General features: G+C 36.8%; 1 pseudogene across 1 annotated transcript in view; it reads right to left on the bottom strand.

The window, feature by feature from the left end:
* LOC308625873 (cytochrome b5 reductase 4-like) overlaps window positions 1–24,744 on the bottom strand; it is a 107,249-nt pseudogene that overhangs the window by 20,345 nt on the left and 62,160 nt on the right. The window contains exons 3-9 of the transcript in view: window positions 15,822–15,888; window positions 13,527–13,556; window positions 11,291–11,351; window positions 9,835–9,892; window positions 7,951–8,044; window positions 5,788–5,820; window positions 3,706–3,829 (exon numbers count right to left, since the gene is read on the bottom strand). The product of the transcript in view is annotated as a cytochrome b5 reductase 4-like (transcript). The remainder of the gene's footprint in view (window positions 1–3,705; window positions 3,830–5,787; window positions 5,821–7,950; window positions 8,045–9,834; window positions 9,893–11,290; window positions 11,352–13,526; window positions 13,557–15,821; window positions 15,889–24,744) is intronic.

The raw sequence follows: 24,744 nt of genomic DNA, 5'->3' as shown, positions 1-24,744 counted from the left end.
AGGTCTGTGTCTTTATTCCCGTCTTATCCCTATGTTCTTCATGACATTTTTTTTTCTTAGATTCCATGGACCTCTTTGACTATACATAAAACACAAGGAAATTTTGGGTTCCAGTGATTGACTGGCTTTCCTTGATAGAGAATTAACACAGTATTCCTGCTATTTAACACCACTGAGATAATTTCAACACAACATCTTACCAATAAAATAATAAAACTACCATAATTTCACAAGGACGTGATAATAATAGGTTCTAAAAGTCAAGAAAAATTTAAGAATGTTTTCGTCTTTCAGTTGCACTGAGGAGAGAAGTTTCACAAGCATGGACCTGAAAAATGGGGGAAAAGGAGTATAAAGCAGATGCACTGACAACTTCGGTCTGGATAATGCCTGTATTGAAGTGTCAGGTTTTTGGTTTTATAAGCATAATTATACAAGAAAATGAGAAACTGAAAATAAATATGAGATGGTGAAACAAAAACATAAGACAGAAAACTCTCTGCCCAGAAACCTCACTCCTTTTTTTAATCTTTATTTTTTTATTGAAGTATAGTTGATCTTCAATGTTTCAGGTGTACAGCAAAGTGATTCAGTTATATATATATATATATATATATATATATATACATACACAAACACACACACACAAACACACATTCTTTTTCAGTTTCTTTTCCATTATAGGTTATTACAAGACATTGAATATATTTCCCTATGCTATGTAGTACAGGTCCTTGTTGTTTACCTATTTTATATACAGTAGTGTGTATCTGTTAATCTCACATTAAATTCTTTTAATAACATATATATAACATTGAGACATTCAGTGTAACGCTGAAATGCTGAGAATAATATGATAATTTGGGTATCCTTTTTTCTTCTTGTTGAAAAGAAACTATAGCTTTCCTTCTAAAGAGTAGACTTCCACAGGCTTAAAATAAAGACAAAGCTCAGTGGGAGAGAAATGTGAATGAAAGAGAGCACTGGACTGGGAGTCCATACTGCCTTCAACCTGTCCTTCAGCTCCTTCCTGCTCCTAGTACACTTTTTGGTTTTCTGGCCATGCTACACAGCATGTGGGACCTCAGTTCCCACACCAGGGATGGAACCTGTGCTCGCTGCAGTGGAAGTGCAGAGTCCTAACAACTGGAATTCCCCCAATACACTTTTAAAGCACGTATCCACTCTCATTTTCCCTGCTGGAAGCAGGGGCTTACAGAAGTTAAACGGCTTGCCCAAGATCACAGAGTTGCTTGAGAAGATGTGGGATGAGGCAACAAGTTATGAGAGTTTCTCACCCCAACTCATAGGCCTGTTCATTCTAGAACAGTACATCGTTCTTTAGCGTCTTCCTCCTTATTTTAACCATATCAGTTCAAGCATAAATGTTTATAGATTATCCCTCCACCCTTTACAACTCCCTACTAACTATTTAATGTCCAAATTAAGGAACCAGTTCAGCAAGTCACCATCCATCCCAGGTACATCTCTTCTTCAACATCCCCAATTCCTACTGTTCTGATCAACCACAGGTTTTCTTAGCACTGTTTACTACTTTCAATTACCTAAATACAGGTGTCCCCCGCTTTTCGAAATTTCCCTTTACGCCACTTACCTTTTATGAAAAATCTACATTAGTACCTCTTTTTCCTAACTGAAAGAAATCCAAAGAGGATTTTCACTTTTATGAAAAACGGTGAAAAGGGAAAATAGCATTCAGCATTTGTTTTGCAGTGAGCTGTTATGGAGGCAGTGTGCACCCCGAGCAGAGAGAGTAGCACTCCAAGCTCCTTCCCCAGGAACTACACTCAGCCTCTCAGCATCAAGCCGCCATAACTTTGAACTGTGCCTGTGAGTATCTGTGCTTCGTCTCAGTTTACCTTGTGCATCCGTGAGCTAGATGTGTCCTAGGGTAACTGCTTCTTCCCTTTACACCATTTCCACTTAGGAAAGATTCCACAGGAAGGCTCTGCTTTTGGATAGTGGGGAAACCTGTATGATTTACTTACCTCCTAATTTGCAATCTACCTTTACTCATGTCTTCCTCTAAGATCTTCCTGAAACAACATAGGGCAACCAGTTAGTGGAACTACACACTTAAAAAATGCTCCAGTGGAAAATAAATAACCCCAAACATCAATACTAACATCTACAATACTTAAAAATATATGGATATACATACCTAGATATGTCCACGCAGAAAAATCCACAACCTACAGCCATTCAATTCAATAGACGTTCCATTTAGAATCTGGGTTATGTAAGGAGGGAAATCCAATTTTCCATTAATACCTTGGAAGAGGCTCAGAGCAAGACATGATATTGTCTCTTAGCTCAATTTTATCAGATGCCTGAAAGGGTGAAGCCATATGTTGCTGAGACCACTCCGGCTTCTGGAACCTATTAAGGTTGAATAGAAAGGCTGCACACTTGAGGGGCCTTGCCCTGGGAGACATTTTTCATATGATGTGCTGATGGACTGGAGAGCTATTAATGACTGAATGAGATTCTAGTAAAGCGCCGGTTTCTTCTTAGCTGTGTATCATTTGATATAAATGGTTCACGGCCAGAGACCAGGGGCTAGGCTGTGAGATAAGAGAAAATCTATATATTGGCCTCTGCCCCCTGTTCCTGGCACAGAGGTCCTAAAACTCTTATAATATCCTACGTGATAAGAACAGAAGGAGCATCTCTTGTCCTTTACACAGTAGTTCCCCCTTATCCATGGGGGATACATTCCAAGGCCCCCAGTGGATGCCTGAAACTTCTGGGGCTTCCTATATATATGCACATATTATACAGTTGTAATTTATAACTTAGGCACAGTAAGAGATTAACAACAATAACTGATAATAAAATAGAACAATTATAACAATATACCATAATAAAAGTTATGTGAATGTGGTCTGTCTCCCTCAAAATATCTTACTGTACAAACTTAATGCCGTTTTCACCTTAACTAAGTACTTATCATGAACTGTGGCAGTAACTTTTGCAGTTTAAAGTACAACAGCAAAACTAGCATGGATTCCTTTCTTCTTCTTCATAATTTCACAGAGAAGATTTGTTCTCATGGTAGATCTTAGCAACCTCATAATTTGATTTTTTTTTTCCTTTCCTTGTTAAGACAAGAACTTTCACCCTTTCACTTAAAGGAAGCAATTTATGGCTTCTCTTTGGCATACTGGAATTGCCAGCGTCACTTCCTTTGTGCTTTGGGGCCATGACTAAGTAAAATAAAGGTGACCTGAACACAAGCACTGTGTGATCCCGCGAGAGTTGATCTGATAACCCGGAAGGCTACCAAGTGACTAACGGGTGGGATGCGCTGGACAAAGGGATGATTCACATCCCCAGCGGGACGCCTTGAGATTTCATCACACTACTCAGAACGGTGCACAATTTAAAACTTATGAATTGTTTATTTCTGGAATTTTTCATTTAATATTTCTGGACCACGATTGACTGCGGTAAGTGAAACCTCAGAAAGCAACACCACAAATAAAGGGGGAACCACTGTATTTGTCTTTGACCCTCACCTCTAACACAGGATTCCTAATACTCTTGTAAATTCCTAAGTAATAAGAGAACCAGGAACATTTTTGTTCTCATGAGGTGACTCTGGGTGGGCTCCTGGATGATACAGCTGAGCCACATACACAACATTTTCATTAACCCAGGACTCAAAATAATAGCACAGCCTACCTCTATCTTTCTTTGGAATAAGTGGATTATGATTCTCCAGGGGATGACCAAGGCATTTCCAAGAAGTATTCTCTTTTTTTCTTCAGGACAATCTCTATTTTTCCCACATTCTCAATAACTCGCACTGAAAAGAAGATAAATTTCATTTGTATTCATTGATACTAAATATAAGGTTTTACTTTTAAACCAATCTTTCTCAAACAACCCACACATCCCAATCAGATATGAATGATACTGAGCACTTGTGAGATAAGTAAAATTTTGTGTACATGTTCAATTTTGTTCACAAACAAAATTGTTTATGCCTTATATGGTGTTAAATCCAGTTTATGTTAGATTCAGATTATCTTGTTTCAAATTAATTTATCAAGGGCCGAAATAATACATAATGCTAGTTTTCATACAAGCTCAAATAGAGCCATGGCAACTAATTAACACATAGCTTAAAAAAAACCTTAAATATACAAATTAGCCATTGAATGAATCCACAAAAGCAAATTTAATTTATACTCTTTTGACATTTCTTGGGATCTGAGGGGTTCTAATGAGTGAATTCAGTAAACTAATGTTGAGCTTAATAAACATAGAAAAACCTTCAGGAGAATGAATCCCAGTAAACTGCATGTCAATATTTGATAATTAAAAATCTTTTAGATTCTCTTTTTATTTTTGAATGTTTAAAATAGTTTAGAATACATGAGTACAATAATAAAATACACTTTTAAAATTGATTAAATTTTATGAATTGAATGTGCTTTTAAAGATCTAAACTATATTTCTTTTCGTCTTTAGAAACAATCTGTCCTTCCTCACTGTAAACACATAATTCAGTAGCAATTTAACAACTTTTAAACACAGATTAATCAAATAAATTCAATTCAATGAGCACTGATTTGAAGCTTAACAAACATAAGAAGTCCTTGACTTTAAAGAGCTTAATTTATACAATTTACAGAACTTACTATGGTATAAAGAAAAGGGAAGGTATAGAACCGGTGTAAGGTACCCTGACAGTACTTTAAAACAAGAAACCACATATATATATGAATATAGAATGGAATATTATTCAGCCTTAAAAAAGGAAGGAAATCCGGCCACTTGCACCAACGTATGATAAATCTAGAGGGCATTATATTAAGTTAAATAAATAAGACAGAGAAGACAAATAGTGCATGGTATCACTTATATGTGGAATTAAAAGAAAAAGTCACACTCATAGAAACAGAGAGTAGCAAAATAGTGCCAGGAGTTGGGGCAGGGGGAGAGGGGAATAGAGAGAGCTTGATAAAAGGGTACAAACTTTTAGCTACAAGATGATTAAGGTCTGAGGATCTAATGTATAACATGGTGACAAGAGTTGATGACACTGTCTTGTATAATTGAAATTTGCTAAGACAACAGAACTTGTGTTCATATGCATACACACACACACACACAAAGGTAAATATGTGAGGTGATGGATGTGTTAATTAATTTGATTGTGTGAATCTTTTCACAGCATATACCTTTATCAAATCATAACATTGTACACTTTAAATCTTTAAATATATTGTAATTTTGTTAACTATATTTCAATAAAGCTAAAGAGAAACAAAAAAACAAGAAACCACCATTCTCTGATGTCTTCTATTGCTAAACAGCTGTGTAAAATCCACATTGTGTATTTACATGCAGAAATATTCATAATTTTATGTGCTCTGTCAATAGAAAATATTTGAATATATACACCTAAGAAAAATTTGTCTGGTCTGGTCAAGTATATTTCTACAAGCTGCATGTCAGGAGTAGGGCTGGAAGGAAGAATGGGGACAGGAAGTTTTTTCTAAGGAGAGGAAAAGGAAAGGGCAAAGAGATGAGGTGAAAATGGGAAAGAAAAAAGGCGTGGGAGGAACTGAAACCAGAGGGAAAAGAGTACATTTAAAAATTAATGTATTTGCTTGTATAGAAAACATCATGTCCTTGTCTGCAACATGAAAATATACAAATGAATAATAAGACAAATGCTGTCCACCCTCCCATGTGTGTGTGTATGTATATGTGTGTGTGTATATGTACATAGATATACTATTTTTGGTAGCTTACCAGAAAAATCTTCCTGAATCTCATGACTTAGAGCTGGAGAAAAAAAAAATTCAGTTAAGATCCAACTTCAGTTCCTATGATCTACCAACACCATATAAGATGATTTAAATGGTTCTTTCATGCACCATTTCAAATCTCTCAAACATATCCTGAGAAATCAAAAGAAAGAAACTGAACACAACCAAAATACTATATACAATATTTTGAGACAAATTACTTAAATATGTATCTTCAATTTTTCCATTTCTCTCCCTATTAATTAAGGAGTAAATACTCAATTGCCCACAGGTGGATAACCCACACTGGTGCAAGGATAGTCCCAGATGACAATGCTACAAACCAAGAAGGGAGCAAGGCAGGGAGAGATAGCACATGAAACACACATACTCCAGGGTGTGCACGTGCGTGTGTGAATACAGGCCGGGACTGGGTCTAGCTCAGTGCTTCCTTTCTTACTGTTCTCTAAGTTGAATATTCATTCAGTTATTGAAAAAGAAAATTATTGGGCATCTATGCGTGTTATGCACTTTCCAGGTGTTACAGTTATCACAGTTAGTAAAAGAGAAAAATCCCTGCTATTATGGAACCTCATTCCAGAAAGGGGAGATGCAAGAAGTATTTTTACAAACATCTGCTCTAAAGTTCACTGTGTTAATATAGTTACATGGAACTTAAGATTCTGCATTATTTTAGTCCTTTCGATCTAATATTAGCAACCAGGGGTTTCACATTTTTGACTGTGGAATTTTTGTTTTTTATATGTGCGCAAGATACAGTTAGCTACAGTGTGAACAGAACTAGCCATAAAGTATTTGAAACATAGTCAATGCTGACACAGAGGTCTTCCTTAAAGAAAAATCATGACAGAGCTAATGAATAATGTATACTTTTCTAGACATCTGAGTTTTTGATTAAAACTCTCCCAAAGAGACAATATATATTAGATATTATGCTAGCAAAAAATAGAGTAGCATGTATTTCTAGAAGAAATGTTTAAGATTTGAGGTTGATTAGTGAATGGGGGGAATAAGAAAGAAAAAAAATATTTATCAACTCCAATCAAATTCAGGACTAAAGGTCCTTTATTAATATGATAAAGCCATGAGCTGAATCGCGAGTCATCTGAGGCCTGGAGAATTTCAGTCTCTGTTTTGCAAAAGTAAATGAAACGTTCTTTACATAAGAATGTGTGCTTAAATACAGTTTTCTTCTTGCTGTTTTGGTTTGTTTCATTTCTACTTTCTAACTAGAATAACATTACCTTCTTTAAAGGAGAAAAGGATGAACTCCTAGAGTCATTACGGGTGAGAAATAGATTAAGAATCTGCTACCTTGATTCTAGAGTTTAGTCCTGATTTCTTTCTGATAGATCTGTAACCTCTCAAAACAGACAGAAGTGAACTGTATGGTAGGTCTTTGCCCATGAAGGGACAGGCAGCGGAGGGGTACAGTATAACCTTGTGGCTGGCAAGAGACAGGCCGATAGAACAGCGCCTGGTGATGTCTACTCAGAGGGAGCACATGACAGGCAGGCCTCCGGAGATTTACTTGTAGGTATTAAGTTACAGAGTCTTACAAGGCTGGGCCAACAAGTATTTCATATGATTATTGATTTTGATCGCACCTAATTTTTTAAACTTGGGAAAAGTGAGGTTGTAATGCCATTTGTTAGTGCTTTCCTTAGTATAAAGTAATAACAGGAAAAAAATCAAAAATGAAAAACCAAAATGACAATGGCACATAAAATATTATAGCTCCGTGCTTTGTGACTGCCTGGAGGGGTAGGATAGGGAGGGTGGGAGGGAGGGAGACGCAAGAGGGAAGGGATATGGGAACAGATGTATAAAAAAGAAAAGAGTTTACATTTTTCATTTTTATATTTTTACATTAATTGGATTAGGGTAAGAGAATATGGCTATAAAAGCTCTACTTTTCAAAAAAGTTTAAGGCTTACTTTGGGACCACATACATAATCATAACTAATTTTATTTGAAAGCTATGAATTTATATATGGGTGTGTATCTATGTACTCAACATTTTTTATTGTATTATTAAATTCTGCTATGTCAAAAAAATATTTTAGGTACCGAGACTCTACACCAGTAACTACTATAGCTAAAGGAAACAAAAGTTGTTTCCACTAATACAGAATAAGGTACTTACCAATATGTATAAGATATGAATAATCCTTGATAACTGTTTCTGCTCTAAAGGAATCATCTCAGTGATCAGCTACTACTGAGTCTAAATTGATATCCTTAACTGGAAATCGAAAAGAGAAGATTAAAAAGTAAATTTTCACCAAACTCCTATTACTCTACTTTTAAGCTGATCAGTGGAAGTTCACATGGTACTTATTTACAGAACCCACAAGCTAAAAACACATTATTCCTGTTTTTTGCTCTCTCATACAACCCAGTTCTTCTCCTTCAAAGCATATATCACAATTTTAACTATGCATTTGTCTATGCTTAATGTCTACCTTACACGCTCGTCTTTAAGCTCTAAGTGTAAGGGGCAGAATATTGTCTTCAGAATATTGCTCAGCACCAAGTAGGTGCTCAAATATTTGTTGGATAAATAATTTGGAAAAAAAAATTAGAATCAGACAAGAAGCCAAGATAGGTGGGAGGGAGGGAGACGCAAGAGGGAAGAGATATGGGAACAGATGTATATGTATAACTGATTCACTTTGTTATAAAGCAGAAACTAACACACCATTGTAAAACAATTATACTCCAATAAAGATGTAATTAAAAAAATAATAATAACTCCTCTTCCAAAAAAAAAAAGAAGCCAAGATATTTGTGTTAATTTTTATCTTTCTACTATTATGTGACACTGTGCAAATAACACCTCAAGCTCAGCTTATCAAAATAATAATAATAATAATAAATTCACTAACAAATTTTTAGATGTCTCTAATTTCTATGTAACTTTGGTTCAAGTTATTTTGGTGTCTATCGTTTACACCATACACTGAATACATTATTCCACGTAGAAACCTTCAGCCTTCCCTTAATCATCCATCCTCTGCGCTTCACTGATATCACCAATGAGAGCACACAGACCCCAACCTCGCCAGGCCCTGTCCTCTTGGTTCAGGACTGCTTGGTTAGGAGTCAATACCAGGAGGGAGTGGAAGGCGGGACAAGCAGTGCCTCTCTGGGCCTCTTGGCTCTTTCAGGCAGAGGCTGGTCACTCCTGTGGAGCCATCAAATCCTGCTGCAGGAGTAGGAGCCACTCACCAGCTCAGATGTGGTTCTGCTACTACAGAAGTAGCATGAGTTCTCAGAAATTCCTAGCTGCCAGAACTTGTCTTTAAATCTCCACAGTTCCTCAAGTGTGGGAACCTTGCCAGTTGCTGGAGGATGTGTCTGGAGATGTTGTAAGTTGCCTGTTTATTTATCTGATTTCCCAGCTGGACTGTAAGCCTGGTGAGATTTCAGTCTCTATGAGTCTGGCCCATCATTAGATCCCTGAATTCTACAACGGTGTTGAAAATGAAGCAGGGATTCAATAAATACTTAGTGAATGAATTAACTCCTTAATTTTAGTTTTCAGAGGGCATTAACTGAACCCCATTAGTGGCTTAAGCAACTAAGCTCCAGCAGTACAGTCTCTCCTGTCTCTTGAATTCCAATTTAAGTGCAGGAAATTAGTTCATATGGTGAAGTTAAACTTGGACTCTCACTGCTGTTATCCATGCTTAAACACAAACAAAAAAAAAATCACAGAAGAGCACATAAAATATGCTTCTTCCTAGTCTATTTTTTCCCTAAGATGTTATGGCATGGTTGTTAAGAGCATATACTATGGAGCCAGCCTGCCTGGGTTCAAAACGCTAGATCTGCCACTTACCGTGTGACTTCGGGTAAATTACTTAATTTCTGTTTCCTCATCTGTAAAATAGTGGTAACGAAAGGATCTACCTCACAGAGTTGCTGTAAGTTAATACAAGAAGAGCTCTTAGAAAAGTACACCTGTGCATAGCTAACATTTATTATTTACTTTTTTGTTTTTTTCTGATCTTAAAAATGTGTTTACCTTCTGTTTAGTATATATGACAATGGTGGCTAAAGCGTCTGTTTGGAACCAGTCGTAGCTGTAAAATATTTTTAAAAGAATAAATAATCATGTGCAGTAACATGTTAAATCATTAAATATATAATTTTTAAATATATACAATTTAAAAATATAAAATATGACACAATAAAAATGATTTAAAACATATAGTTCAAAATCTACAGTGAGAAATATATTTCTCTAGGTAAAATTTTTTTTTCTAAATAATCAATGGTGTTACCATGAAATAAATAATAAAGCAATTATTTCTCAATTTAAAATACTTATACTTCCATATATTCCAACTTGGATAAAAACAAACAACATCCTTGACAAGGCACTTTTTATAAAGGTTACACATCTGAAATTCCTTTTATCAGAGCAGTAACACAACATGTTTTCTGAAGGAGCATGACAAAATCTACATGCTTATTACCTTCACTCCTCCCTGCCACAAATATATTATTACTCCTCAAGAAATTAACTCACCAAAGATGCTTAATGGTCAACAGTAAAAACTTAAGGAAAAACGAAGTCTTCGGTTTTTTAATAGCTATTGATCAAATTGATTCTGTTTTTGCACTTACTACCTGTATACAGGCCCCCAATGTGAATGCTAGGAGGTATCCTGAGGCCCTTAACTTAAAATTGAATATGAAATAATTTAACAGGTATAACAAGTAGAACCGGAAGCTGCTGTTATAGACTCACAATAGGGGGAAAGGTGGTAAGAGAAAGACTACAAATAACACACATAACCCTAAGGGCATCTGAAATATCATTAACAAAAATATACATGGATTGCTTAATTTACTAAGACAGGGTACAATACATTTTGAAGGATTTCCATTAAAAACTGATAAAACAAACTAGACACACAAAAAATAGAATAGTTGAATACATTATGGATATTCTATGATCAATTTCCATCATATGATAGAATACAGACAAAAAATGCTTTTGCAGAATCTTTCATGACATAGGAAATTGATCACAGAATATACTGTAACACTGTATTATCAAAATAGAATAGTATGGAAATAGGTATGACATGAATAAACTGTGTGGAATAAACCAAATATTAAGAGTCTATATCCAGGGTTGATGGGATTACAACTGATTTTATCACTTTCTTTTGTATTTCTCTGTATTTTCTAAGTTTTCTACCATGAATGTATATTTTATAATCAGAAAAAAATAGTTCTTTTTTAAAGTTGTGGTGTTTAAAATGGGTTAAACTTCAGTTATGTTAAAAATTCATATTTATGGAACAGCTCATTCTCCAGCAATGCCTGATAAATGAGGCACTACAGTTCTTGTGTCAAAGAAGCATAATTAATATAATAAGCAATAAATCAAACGTAGAGCCATTTTTTTAACGTGTATATTTTGGTGTAGAACTGATTACGCTTTAAAAAAGTAAAACAAGAATGCATACCTTGGAGAACTCGGCCTTTCTTTGGCAAGTGGATCTGTCGCTTGGCTCTTGGGAAGCGTGCCTTCACAAAGAAAAACAAACAAAATAGCTACAGTTCATCTAAGTAGCATTTTTCTTTTTTTCCCCCCACCTTTTCAGTAAACTTCTTATTGAAATATTATAAAAGGGCCCAAGTCATAAATGTACTACTCAATGGATTTTCATAAGTAAGACATACTCTTGTAGCCAGCACATCCCTGTGCCCCCTTCCACTCAGTGCTCCTCCCCCAAGGGTAACCACTATTCTTTTAACATCATGATTAGTTTTTGCCTGCATTTGGCCTTTATAAAAAATGGAATCATAAAATATGTTCTCTTTTGGTCTGGCTTTTTTGGTCCAGCTCTATAGATGTTTCAGTTAATGTCAAATCAGCATGATTAATAGTAAACAATAAATCAGGTCCGGAGCTTTCTGAGATTTTATCCAGGATGCTGAATGCATCAGTAGTTTGTTCCTTTTTATTACTGAGTATTACTACACTGTACAAACATACCATATACCGGAATCTATTCATTCTCCTGTTGATGGACATTTGGGCAGTTTTTAGCTATTACGTATAGTGCTGTTATAAATGTTTTTGTACATGTACATATACATTCTTAAAGAACATCCATCTACATTCTGGTAGGTATATAGGACATGTATATGTTTAGCTTTAGTAAATACTGCTAAACAGTTTTCCAAAGTGGTCATACCAATTTACACTTTCTACCAGAAGTGTATGGGAGCCCTGTTGCTCCACCACCTTGCTGACACATGGTATTCTGTCTTTTTTCATTTTAGACATTCTTGTGGATGTGTCCCAGCATCAAATTTTATTTTTTTATTTTTATTTTTTTAAGATTTAATTTTTAATTTATTTTTGGCTGCATTGGGTCTTTGTTGCTACACGCGGGCTTTCTCTAGTTGTGGCGAGTGGGAGCTACTCTTCATTGTGGTGCACGGGGTTCTCATTGCGGTGACTTCTCTTGTTGCAGAGCACGGGCTCTAGGCACACAGGATTCGGTAGCTGTAGTTCATGAGCTCTAGAGCACAGGCTCAGTAGTTGTGGCTCACAGGCTTAGTTGCTCTGCAGCATGTGGGATCTTCCCGGACCAGGGCTCGAACCAGTGTTCCCTGCATTGGCAGGCAGATTCTTAACCACTGCGCCACCAGGGAAGTCCTCAACATCGCATTTTCAAGGCTCTTGTTTTCTCATTGTTTTCGAAAACTCTGAGAACACGGAAGAGCTCCAAAGATACTATCAGTGATACTATCATACAAACAACTTCAGGTGTTACATCACAAATTGCATAAAGTAGTCTACAATAAGACAATCTTTTCTAGTTAAAAAAGAAAGGGTAATTCATCTGGCAATCCAGCTTATTAGCTGAATTTCTATAACTTTCTTGTGCAAACAGGGAGAAAAAAACACCCAATTTTAAAACATACATTAGTAATACGGTTCAGTCAGAGTAGCCCCGTGCATTTCGTAAGTGTCATACCAAACTTTTTTGGGGGGTTAGCGACAGTGTCAGTCATAATTCCAAGTCATACTGAACGGCTGAGGAAGCCAGAGCCGCCGAGCCCAGAGGAGGGGAGATTAATAGACTGGCTGCTCAGCATCTGTGTAGACACTGGAAGAGTTTCAGTGTACAAGTGTCCTGAGGGAGGGACACTTTCAGTCTGGCCTCTGAGGGTGGAACTCCTAGTCACCATGAGTATTCAAGCTGAGGGAGATGAACACATGTTCAGGGATGTTATAGAAGGGATTATGGTAAGACTCAGGGCTGTTCGATGTTTTGTGACCCCCTAGAGGGGTGGGAAAAGGAGGGTGGGAGGGAGGCTCAAGAGGGAGGGCATATGGGGAGATATATGTATGCATATGGCTGATTCACTTTGTTGTACAGCGGAAACTAACAACATTGTAAAGCAATTATACTCCGATAAAGATCATATAAAAAAAGAATGTAAACAGTAATTACACTCCTGAAAAAATCTATCCTATAAAATAAAAACATCAATATTTAAAAATAAAAAAAAGGAGGGCTGCAATAAGGGATCTACAAAGTTCTCTGCCAAATCCTCTAAGCTTAGGCAAGTAAACACATCCTTTGTATAAAAAATATCTAAATACCCCAAATAATTCTGTGAGGCAATATTGTACTCAGTCATGTGAATATGATTCATTTTTTACTATAACTGTATATTACTTACCGTTTAAGAGTTTGTTTTCCTCATGATAGTCTGTACAGTGGTTTAGAAAAAAAGTTAGGTAAGAATATTGTAACATCAGAGAGAAGATTGGTAATATTATTGAGTTAAAGGTAACAGCCCTCTTCTTGAAGGGCTTTCTTCTGAGGCCTGAGGAGAGAAATAAGGCTGATAAACAGATGGCCTATGCTTTAAGTAAGAAATTTCATCTCTGAAGACTGCAGGCCATTTCTGCAGGCATTTGTCTCCCATTTCACTGGGCTTTTTCCTCCTTCTTTGGACATTTTTGTTCTAATATCTTGGTTAATTTCTTTAGAAAGCACATAAAGACCCAAGTTTTGTCCTGGTCGTCATATTCTAAATTAGTCAAAACTATCCAAAGTTTATTAGATTACACTTTATATATGAAACATACATATTAACCCAAAGAAAAACACCTTATTATCTTTCCTATCTAGGTGAGCAGTTAAAATGATTATTATTACTCCAAATTTAAATGGCAAAAATGCTGAAAATATGTTAAGACTTTCACTTGTATATCAGTGCAATCAATCATTAGGGGTACAAGCCAGAAAAAAATTTAATGGGTGTTTTCTTTCAGGATGGCAGCCAGCTCACAAATCTATATTATATTTTGATCACCACAAGTTTTATAAACATATGTCAAAATAAAACCCTCAGCAAGTTGCCAGAGTTTAAAAAAAAAAAGAATGCCAGGCTAACACAAAATATTCAAGTAGTAAACTAAATTGATAGACATTACTTGTTAAGGTGACATCATCTTGTTTTGTAGAAAAAGAAACCAAAGTACATATATCAAAACTTTCAAATTTTTTTATGTTCTGATTTTCAATCAACCAGAGATCCCATAATTACTACCACTTCACTCACATGCTATAAAATACCCATGATTAAGGAGGTCAGATAACCATTCTTTTTATTTTCCCCTTTTTACCGAAATAAGTTCATAGCTGAAAGGGATCTTAACAACATACACCAAATTATCATCCGCTCCCCTCATTTAAGGCTGAAAATCAGAGGTCAGGACTTGAATGAACCCCACAGTTCTTTAGCAGCAAAGCCAAGATTAAACTTCATCTCCCCTGAAACTAAGCACCATTTTTCTTAACGTGCCATTGTGAGAGATAATACTTTCTGAAAAAACACAAGACCTGAAAACCATTTAAATTATGCCTCAAAATGAGCTTTGTTTTTCAACTGCCAGATGAAAATCTAGTCATTAGTTTGCAAGGGATCACTGATGTCCCTGCTTGCTGACTTACTTTCATACAATTTTATCTGTCTTTGCTACTTCAGTTGTGATCATTTGTTTTATCGATATCTTAGAACAAATAGCAAACTCACAGTAACATAAGTAAATTAAACCTAGTTTCAGTGTACAACATAGTTGGCAGTTTGATGTATCTCATTTATCATGTAAAACAACTTGTTTTTATCTAAGAGGCTCACAGATTTTGAAAACTTGTCCCCAGAGAATTTGTTTCTAGGGAAAAAATATGTCATCTCATATGATTACTTCCTGTCTGATGTGAATTGATTTAAACCTGTCAGAACTATATGGATCCTGCTAAGTTATTCATTTTTTTCTGAGTCTTTTTCTCTTTAATACAAGAAGTATCAGTAGGAAGAGAACATCTACCTAAATGATCTAAAATATCTGTAAAACTCCACTAGTGTACTTTTGCAACTCTTTTTGAAAACTGAGTCACAGAAATAAGAGAGGCTTTTTTTTTTTTACTGTTAAGCACATTTACATCAGAGTTACTCTAGGCACATGAGATAATTTCCTCTCTAACAAGAAATCTAACATTCTGTCTTGATAACTAATTCCATCATTTGGTTGGCTCCATGGCCAAGAAGATTTGCATCTTCTTATAATATTGGTTAGACTGCATTACTCTGATCAGAGCCTCTGCTTTCTGGAAAGGTCAGAGTCCTTTAGAAGGCTGGAGCTGTGATCTATCAGCACTCAACTCTTCTTTGGTAAGAGGGCTGGCGACAATTTTTGATTGTGACCCCAATCTAGTTTACCTCTTCTAAGTGGAGCCACAGAAGGATCCCCTGGGATGGGGAAAGTTAAAAAACAAGCAAACAAACAAGCCCTGTCTTACTAGTATACTCATTCATTTAACCAGTACCTGTTGACCATCATCTTAATAGGGATAGTGACACAATATGAAATCCTTTGGATAAAAAGTTAGGAAAATACAACTATATGTTAAGTTTGCTTATACATGCATAAAGATGATTTGAAAGGATACACAATAACACGGTTACCTGCATCTGTGCACAGGAAGGAAAAGGGTGGGTGGGAGACAAAGGTATGACCATGGCACTTCTCATTCTGGAATCATGTGAATGTATTACTGAAAAACTTAAATAAACTAAATTGAAAACTTCAATATGGTCTTTTCAATATGATATGATAAATGTTTTAAAAGAGATATATAGAAGGTGGTATGGAAGCACAGGGATGAGGGAGGGAATTGTTACTCGGAATATGAAAAGACTTCATTGAGGAAATAGTATTTTAGCTACATTTTGAAAATATGTATGCGTTTGTCAGGAGGCCCTGAACAAAAACATTCTAGGAAGACAAACGCTGCAGTTTTATATCTGAATGTCATATTTATCCATAGCTACATACCCCAACTTCCTTTCTCACTCCAAAAGGCCAATGTCACGTAACCATCAGATAGGAGCTCCGTCTTATTACCAGGGATCTTAGTCACAAAATCCAAAGTGTACCATTCCATGTTCCCTTTACTGCTTTGCCTGGCCAGAAGACGCCCTGGTTCTCTACAATGTGTTTAATAACCATTTTTCTCTAGAAATTCTTCCTCATCTCGAAAGAGAACTAACTCTTCATTACACAACTGAGGCCTAATTCTTGGTTTTGTTTCCGAAGTCATAAACTCATTTCTCAAATTCTATAAAACTTAATAATTTATGTATTTCTAAACTATCCTTCTCTTTTACTCTCCTTAATTTATCTTTGTAAGTATCTTCTGAATCATCTTCAAATTTTGTACATCTCTCAAACGTCAAGGCCCAGAAGTTTACTCCTTATCCTAGAAGTAGTCTACTAGCAGAATTAAAATAAAGGTTTAATAGTTCAAACACATACTCTGAAAAATTCCAGGATTAAAAAGTTCTAAAAGTACCAGAGTATATAGTTACTTATTCCTGGTCAGTTTTTCTCTCCACGATTCATTTAACTAATCACAGCAAATACTGCATTTTTACAAGTTTGCATTTTCTGTTTTCAAGGCTATACTTGTCATTTTTTATTCAATTCTCCAATTTATTAGTTATTTTCTACTCTTGTCCTATCCTCAGAGGGATTAACCACTCCTTCCTTATTTGGTATTACCTATACACAAATATACACATGTTCAAAAATCATTTTTCAGGACTTCCCTGGTGGTCCAGTGGCTAAGATTCCACGCTCCCAGTGCAGGAGGCCCCGGTTCGATCCCACATGCTGCAACTAAAGATCCCGCATGCTGCAACTAAGACCCGACACGGCCAAATAAATAAATAATTTTAAAAAACACTTTAAAAACAATCATTTCTCTCTGAAAACAAAGTAAGTACTAACTTAAACCAAACACTGCCCAGTCACAATCATACAGCAAGACCCACTTCCTGCTCAGGCCTGCATCTGCCCCCTGACCAGGGACTTCTCACCCCCCATTTTTAATTACCTGTCCCTTATATCTTTCTGGAAGGAATCACTCAGACAGTGGGACCTATAGCACAAAAGCCAATGAAGGCAGCCTGGCTGAGAAAGCAAATCTGCTCAGCCAGTAAAGTCCACTTCATCATGACACCCGCCCCTTTCTCTCCACTAGTAACTGTCTTGCTTCCCCCGTACTGAGCCTCTGAGCTTGTGTTCTGTCCTCCTACTTGAGTCCTGAACTGTCCCCATTTTATCAATGAGGAAACGGTAGCTCTTAGAAGAGGGAACTTTGACTGACTATACAGAAGCTGACCTCCCAGCTGGCAGCCAGCCCACCCAATTAGTGATGCCACTAATACCATCATTTTTAAGAATAAAAAACTAATTCATATATGAGGGTTTCTCCATGTGAGCACTAGGAACATTTGGGGCTGGATGATTCTTCATAGTGGGAGTGTATCCTGTGCCTTATAGGGTATTTAGCAGCACCCTTGACCTCTCCTCTACCCACGGCAATGTCAGTAGCATCTAGTTCAGCTGTGACAACCAAATCATTTCCAGACATTGCCAAATGTCCACTGGGGAGCAAAGTCAACCCAGGTTAAGAACCACTGGCATATACCAAAGAGAAATAAATTATTTGAAAGAGGATAACTTTAATGAGGTGATTTTCTGCCTTACAAAAGGAAGCACCCAGGATTTCTCTCAATGGTGGGCTTCTCCTATGAAATAACTGTAGTCTTTAAGGAAGGTACATATACCTACAAGCCTCAGGATCTTCCTTTTTAAACTGAGGGTGTTAGAACAGCTCTAAATCCCTCTTCCACCTCAAAAGTATTCTACTGATCTATGGTTCTAAGTGCTTTAGAGTCAGCAAGTGCTTGTGAAAACTAAAAACATAAAGTATGAGAAACCATGACAAAACAATGAGAAATTAAGAAGAAACATTCCTGACACTGGGCTATGCCATTAGAAAATGTGACTATTTTACAGAATGGCCATCATTAAAAACTACAAATAACAAATGCTGGAGAGGAGAGGATGTGGAGAAAAGGGAACCCTCCTACATTGTGGGCAGGACTGCAAACTGGTGCAGCCACTATGGAAAACAGTATGGAGGTTCCTCAGAAAACTAACAGTACAGCTACCATATGATCCAGCAATCCCACTCCTGGGCATATATCTGGATATCATCTCACACCGGTCAGAATGGCCATCATCAAAAAATCTAGAAACAATAAATGCTGGAGAGGGTGTGGAGAAAAGGGAACACTCTTGCACTGCTGGTGGGAATGTAAATTGATACAGCCACTATGAAAAACAGTATGGAGGTTCTTTAAAAAACTACAAATAGAACTACCATACGACCCAGCAATCCCACTACTGGGCATATACCCTGAGAAAACCATAATTCAAAAAGAGTCATGTACCAAAATGTTCATTGCAGCTCTATTTACAATAGCCAGGAGATGGAAGCAACCTAAGTGTCCATCATCGGATGAATAGATAAAGATGTGGCACATATATACAATGGAATATTACTCAGTCATAAAAAGAAATGAAATTGAGTTATTTGTAGTGAGGTGGATGGAGCTAGAGTCTGTCATACAGAGTGAAGTAAGTCAGAAAGAGAAAAACAAATACCGTATGCTAACACATATATATGGAATCTAAGGGGAAAAAAAAAGGTCATGAAGAACCTAAGGGTAAGACGGGAATAAAGACACAGACCCACTAGAGAATGGACTTGAGGATTTGGGGAGGGGGAAGGGTAAGCTGTGACAAAGTGAGAGAGTGGCATGGACATATATACACTACCAAATGTAAAATAGATATCTAGTGGGAAGCAGCTGCATGGCACAGGGAGATCAGCTGGGTGCTTTGTGACCACCTAGAGAGGTGGGATAGGGAGGGTGGGAGGGAGGGAGGATGCAAGAGGGAAGAAATATGGGAACATATGTATATGTATAACTGATTCACTTTGTTATAAAGCAGAAACTAACAGACCATTGTAAAGCAATTATACTCCAATAAAGATGTTAAAAAAAGATATATGCACCCCTATGTTCACAGCAGCACTATTCACAGTAGCCAAGACATGGAAACAACCTAAATATCCATCGAGAGATGAGTGGATAAAGAAGATGTGGTACATATATACAATGGAATATTACTCAGCCATAAAAAAGAATGAAATAATGTCATTTGCAGCAACATGGATGGACCTGGAGATTATCATACTAAGTGAAGTAAGCCAGAACAAGAAAGACAAATACCATATGATATCACTTACATGTGGAATCTAAAATATGACACAAATGAACCTATCTATGAAACACAAAAAGACTCATAGAGAACAGACTGTTGGTTGCCAAGGGGTAGGGGGTGGGAGAGGGATGGAGTGGGAGGTTGGGTTTAGCAGATGGAAGCTTTTATATATAGAACTGGATAAACCACAAGGTCCTACTGTATAGCACAGAGAACTATATTCAATATTCTATGATAAATCATAATGGAAAAGAATATGTGTGTGTGTGTGTGTGTGTGTGTGTGTATAACTAAATCACTTTTCTGTACAGCAGAAATTAACACAATATTGTAAATCAACTATATTTCAATAAAAATATATATAAAGAAAATGTGACTATTTAAAAAATATAATATATTAAAATTATAAGAGTACATTTATGATCTGGAACAGTGCTGTCCAGAAGAAATATAATGTAAGCCACAAATATAATTTAAAATTTTCTATTAACCACATTAACAATGTACAAAGAAACAGGTCAAATTAATTTTAATAATATATTTTTATTTAATGCAACATATCCAGAATCTTGTCATTTCAACATATAATCAATGTAAAGTTATGAGATATTTTACATTATTTTTTCCATCCTAAGTCTTGAAATGCAGTATTTTACACTTGTAGCACATCTCAATTTGGAGAGTATTTCCATACTCAATATCAGCCACATGTGACCAGTGGCTATAGTAATGAAAGCAAAGGACTCAAAAAAGGACAAAAGGAACATTCATCATCTTTGCCAGAGAATGAAGTGTTCCACATAAATAATCAATAACTGAAGCTCACCTTTTCAAGCAAAGTTTCTCCCTTTATTCATTATTGATATCTTTCTAAAGCACAATACAAACCACAATACTTTTTAAACAAAGGATTATAAAAAACCCACTGATTCTTCTCTTGATAAGGACCCACTAGTATTATGTATTTTATATTCTGACACTGTTAGCTCTTCTGTCTTCTTCCCAGATACCACTCCTACCCTAGAAGCCAGTAGATAAATGGAAAGCTGTCCTCCCAGGACTGCTCAGCTGTGGGGATGCCTACAAAATACTACTTCTGGCTCCTCCCTGCACTGGGGTCTGGCAGGTCACCCCACCTAAAAGATGGTGTCAAGGATCTCGTATTGAAAGAAGCCCATATATAACATTTCTCTTCAGTATATCCATCACCCCCCCAACCCCCTATAAATCCTCATGTCAGCAAGTCTCCACCTACTGTTTCCACTTCGTCTCTGTTTTCATCCTCTATTCCTACTTAATCTGTTTTCATCCTCTATTCCCACTTCATCTCTGTTTACACCTCTGTTCCCATTTCATCTAGAAGCTCTAGTTGTGTAGTGAACATAGTCTCTAGTTTGCTACAGTTAACAGTTTACTGCCTGCCCCCTGTTATCTCAGTGTAACTACTAATAGAGGCTCCATTCATTCTCCAATCTGCCCCAGTTTGGACAATTACATGGTCACCCATCTAATAGTCTCTGTCCTTAAGTCTCAAGCCAGCAGACTTCAAGGATCAATCTCTGCCTATAGACGAAAGGCATAGGAGGTACTGTTAAAACAACATTCACTCTAATTATCATGAACATTCTTGACACATTAAACCTTTCTCTTTAGTTACTTTGTCCCTTCTATATGATCTACTAGTTCTGGTTAGCTTGGAGTTCAGACTGTATCTTGCTGGATCTTAAGTCTCTACTGTTACAAAAACCCGATCCATTTACTTGCAGTCAACAACTTTCCTGATTTGTAAAATTCTTGTCTTTGCTTCCTAATGCCTTGCAAGTTCTCTCACATCACTACCTGCTACTGGCCTCATCCTAGCAAAACACTTATAATCCAAAAAGGCTTTATAGTGAAACAGAGATTCATAAACATGTTCCCACATGCCCTGTCAATAATAATGATAATACTTAATTTTTCCCAGAAGCAGAGCCATGGTAAGACACATGCTGATAATTATAGGGATGCAAAGGAATAGAAAACGTAAGCAGCCTCAGTATTGTAGGGGCAGAAGAGCAAAAGTAGCCACCATAGCAATAACCACTTCTACTGTCCCCACCTCCTGTTGCTTCTAATGCATCAGGTGATTAGCAAACATCATTTAATCCTCACAATGACTTTGGGATGTTTCATTCTTAGACCCCATTTCACTGCTGAGCAAAACCACTCAGATCTGTTAACTGATGCTGAAGATCAACAGCTCATGAGTGTAATTTGAGGCGGAGAAGAGATCTGAAGCCATGTTAGTTTCTATGAAACTTGTGCTCTTTCTACGGATTATGCAGCCTCAGGAACCAATCCCATGGCCAGAGACAGTGTGAAAAAGGAAACTTTTAATTTATGAATACACAGTATCTAAGAGTCCATTTCTCATCTGGATAAGACATATGTTTGCACTTCCCTGAACCAGGTGGTGAGAAGGAGGAGGAATATTCATTATGGTTTAGTTCTTCACCATTAGAATTTAGTCAGAAGCCCCAGTTTCCTCAACCCTTCTGATTTTGGTTTCATAAATCTGTTTGTTTGTTTTTGTTAGTCTTAACTACTTTTATTTCATCCTTGTTACTGAATGACTTTAGGCTGTCAGTTGTTTTCCCTCAGAACTTCCAAGATACTGCTCTCTTTGTCTCCTACTGATGTCCTAGTAAATCAGCAGTAACAGCTAGTAAATTACACTAGTAAATTAGCTGTCAATTTACTAATCACTGGTTTGTTAGTAAACCTCTCTCTCTCTGGCTGTTGTCTTTGGTGTTCTGCAGTTTTACCATGAACAGTCTATGTGTGGATTTCTTTTTATTTATCTTGATTGGGGATTTGCTGAACTTGCTAAATCTGAGATTTGTGATTTACCAATTCTGGAAAAGTCTCAGCCATTCAGATGTTACCTCTTCCTTATTCTCACTACTACTTCCTTCTGGAAATCTGATGACAAGTGTTAGATCTTATTGCTCTATCCTCCGCATCTCTTGCATAATTTTCTATCATTTTGTTTCTATGCACCACGTTCTGTTCAACGTCTGCTGCTCAGTCTGGCAGTTCACTCAACTCTTCTACTATGTCTAAACTCTAACTATTCATGCTATGCACTTTTTAATCTCACCAGCTCCATTTTTCATTTCTAGGAGTTCTATTTTTTTTCAATTTTACATGATTATTTTAGCAGTCTCTTGCTTTACTCATGTTACCAATTCATTCTTATTTTCCTAATCACTTTAAACATAATTATTTTTATTCATAATTATTTTTATAATTACTTGTTTACAAATAATAAAGTCCAAGGGATGAAATTCTGGTTTTGTTTCTGCTGACTTGTTTCCTCAAGTGTTGTTTAATTTTTCTACTGTACACTAATAACTGGTGATGTGTCCCTGTGGGAATTTTAAGGGTTTAAGGTTGAAAGTTTGTTCTACCATTAAAAATGTGTACATAAATCTGCCAAGCAGGCGGGGAAACCAGTAATGGGAGACCATTTTATTTCTCGGTTTGAGGTTTCTAAGACCACGTAGGTGGTATATATATATTTGAATTCCCAACTCTTACGTGGGCAAGACTGTGGTTACAAATTCTCAGAGGAGATTTCTCTTTCCTCTCTTCCATCACCTCATAAACAAGGTCAAGGCAGACTATCCTGACATCTCCCTTTGTTGTTGCACAGATTCCTTTTCAAGCCTTCCCATTTCACTGATCATATAGACTTCACGAGTCAAGCCATAGGCAGGGATCTCAGCTCCAAATCCCGGCCTTTACAGACCCAAGATCCGGTCTCCCATTTCCTATGTGACCATTAAAATTCCCATGTGGCTCTACGTTCTAAGTATCTGATAAGTGCTGTGGGGAAATGGAGGCATCAGAACTAGCTTATCATCCTGGACCGCCGCTTCTAGCACCCCCCCCCTTTTTTTTTTAAATTAAATATCTGGGGACTTCCTTGTGGAATCTGCTCATTTTAAATGGTGTTTGCTGTATTTGATGAAACATTTTGAAGATTATGTCTTTCATTTCCAGGGAGGAAGGAAGGAAACCAGAAAAATCCTTTTATTAATTTCATGTCTCCTATGACACAGAAGCCTAAGGAGCTGGCACACTTTCTGACCACACTGAACGATATTACAGAGAAGCACCTGACCTTTAGTACCGGACTGGTGAACAAGATATGTAATGTTCAGGATGATGTAAAATAAGTCAGTTAGAAGTTTTCGTTAAGAACATGGCCCCTGCTGGCAGTGAATAGGTGAACTCAGGAGCAATTAAGAGAAGAAAGGAATTTGTTTACAAAAGTAAACTGGTTTGGAAGAACTGCCAGACACTAAAGTTCAAACTAGTTTGCTTTTGGTATACACGCAGACCTCATTTTATTGTGTTTTGCTTTACTGCACTTCACGGATACTGTGTTTTTAAAAATTGAAGGTTTGGGGCAACCCTGAATTGAGCAAGTCTATTGGTGCCATTTTTCCAACCACATTTGCTCGCTTCATGATTCTAGGGCACGTTTTGGTAATTCTGGTAATATTTCAAAGTTTTTCATCATTATTGTATTTGTTATGGTGATCTGTGAGCAGTGATCTGATGTTACCATTGTAATTATTTTGAGACTCCACAAACTGCACCCACATAAGACTGCAAATTTAATCTATAAATATGTGTGATCTGACTCCTCCATCGACTGGCCATTTCTCCATCTCTCTTCCTCTCCTTGGGCCTCCCTATTCCCTGAGACACAACAATCTGAAATTAGGCCCATTAATATAACCCTACAATGGCCTCTAAGTGTTCAATGAATGGAAGAGTCCCACGACTCTCTCTTTAAATAAAAAACTAGAAATGATTAGGCTTAGTGAGGAAGGCATGTCAAAAGCCAAGACAGTCTGAAAGCTAAGCCTCTTATACTAAACAGTCGGCCAAAGTGTGAGTGCAAAGGGAAAGATCTTGAAGGAAATCAAAAGTGCTACTCCAGGAAAGCAAAACAGTCTTATTGCTGACATGGGGAAAGTTTTAGTGATCTGGATAGAAGATTAAACCCGCCATGACATTCCCTTCAGCCAAAGCCTAATGCAGAGCAAGACCCTAATCTCTTCAATTCTATGAAGGTCGAGAGAGGAGAGGAAGGTACAGAAGAAAAGTATGAAGCTAGCAGAGGTTGGTTCATGAAGTTTAAGGAGAGAAGCCATCTCTATAACATAAAAGTTCATAGTGAAGCAGCAAGAGCTGATG

This window comes from Mesoplodon bidens, assembly GCF_964165515.1.
Source record: "Mesoplodon bidens genome assembly, chromosome: 12".
Lineage (NCBI taxonomy): Eukaryota > Metazoa > Chordata > Mammalia > Artiodactyla > Ziphiidae > Mesoplodon > Mesoplodon bidens.
The sequence above is the reverse complement of the archived record's forward strand: the minus strand, read 5'-3'. Positions and strand labels throughout refer to the sequence as shown.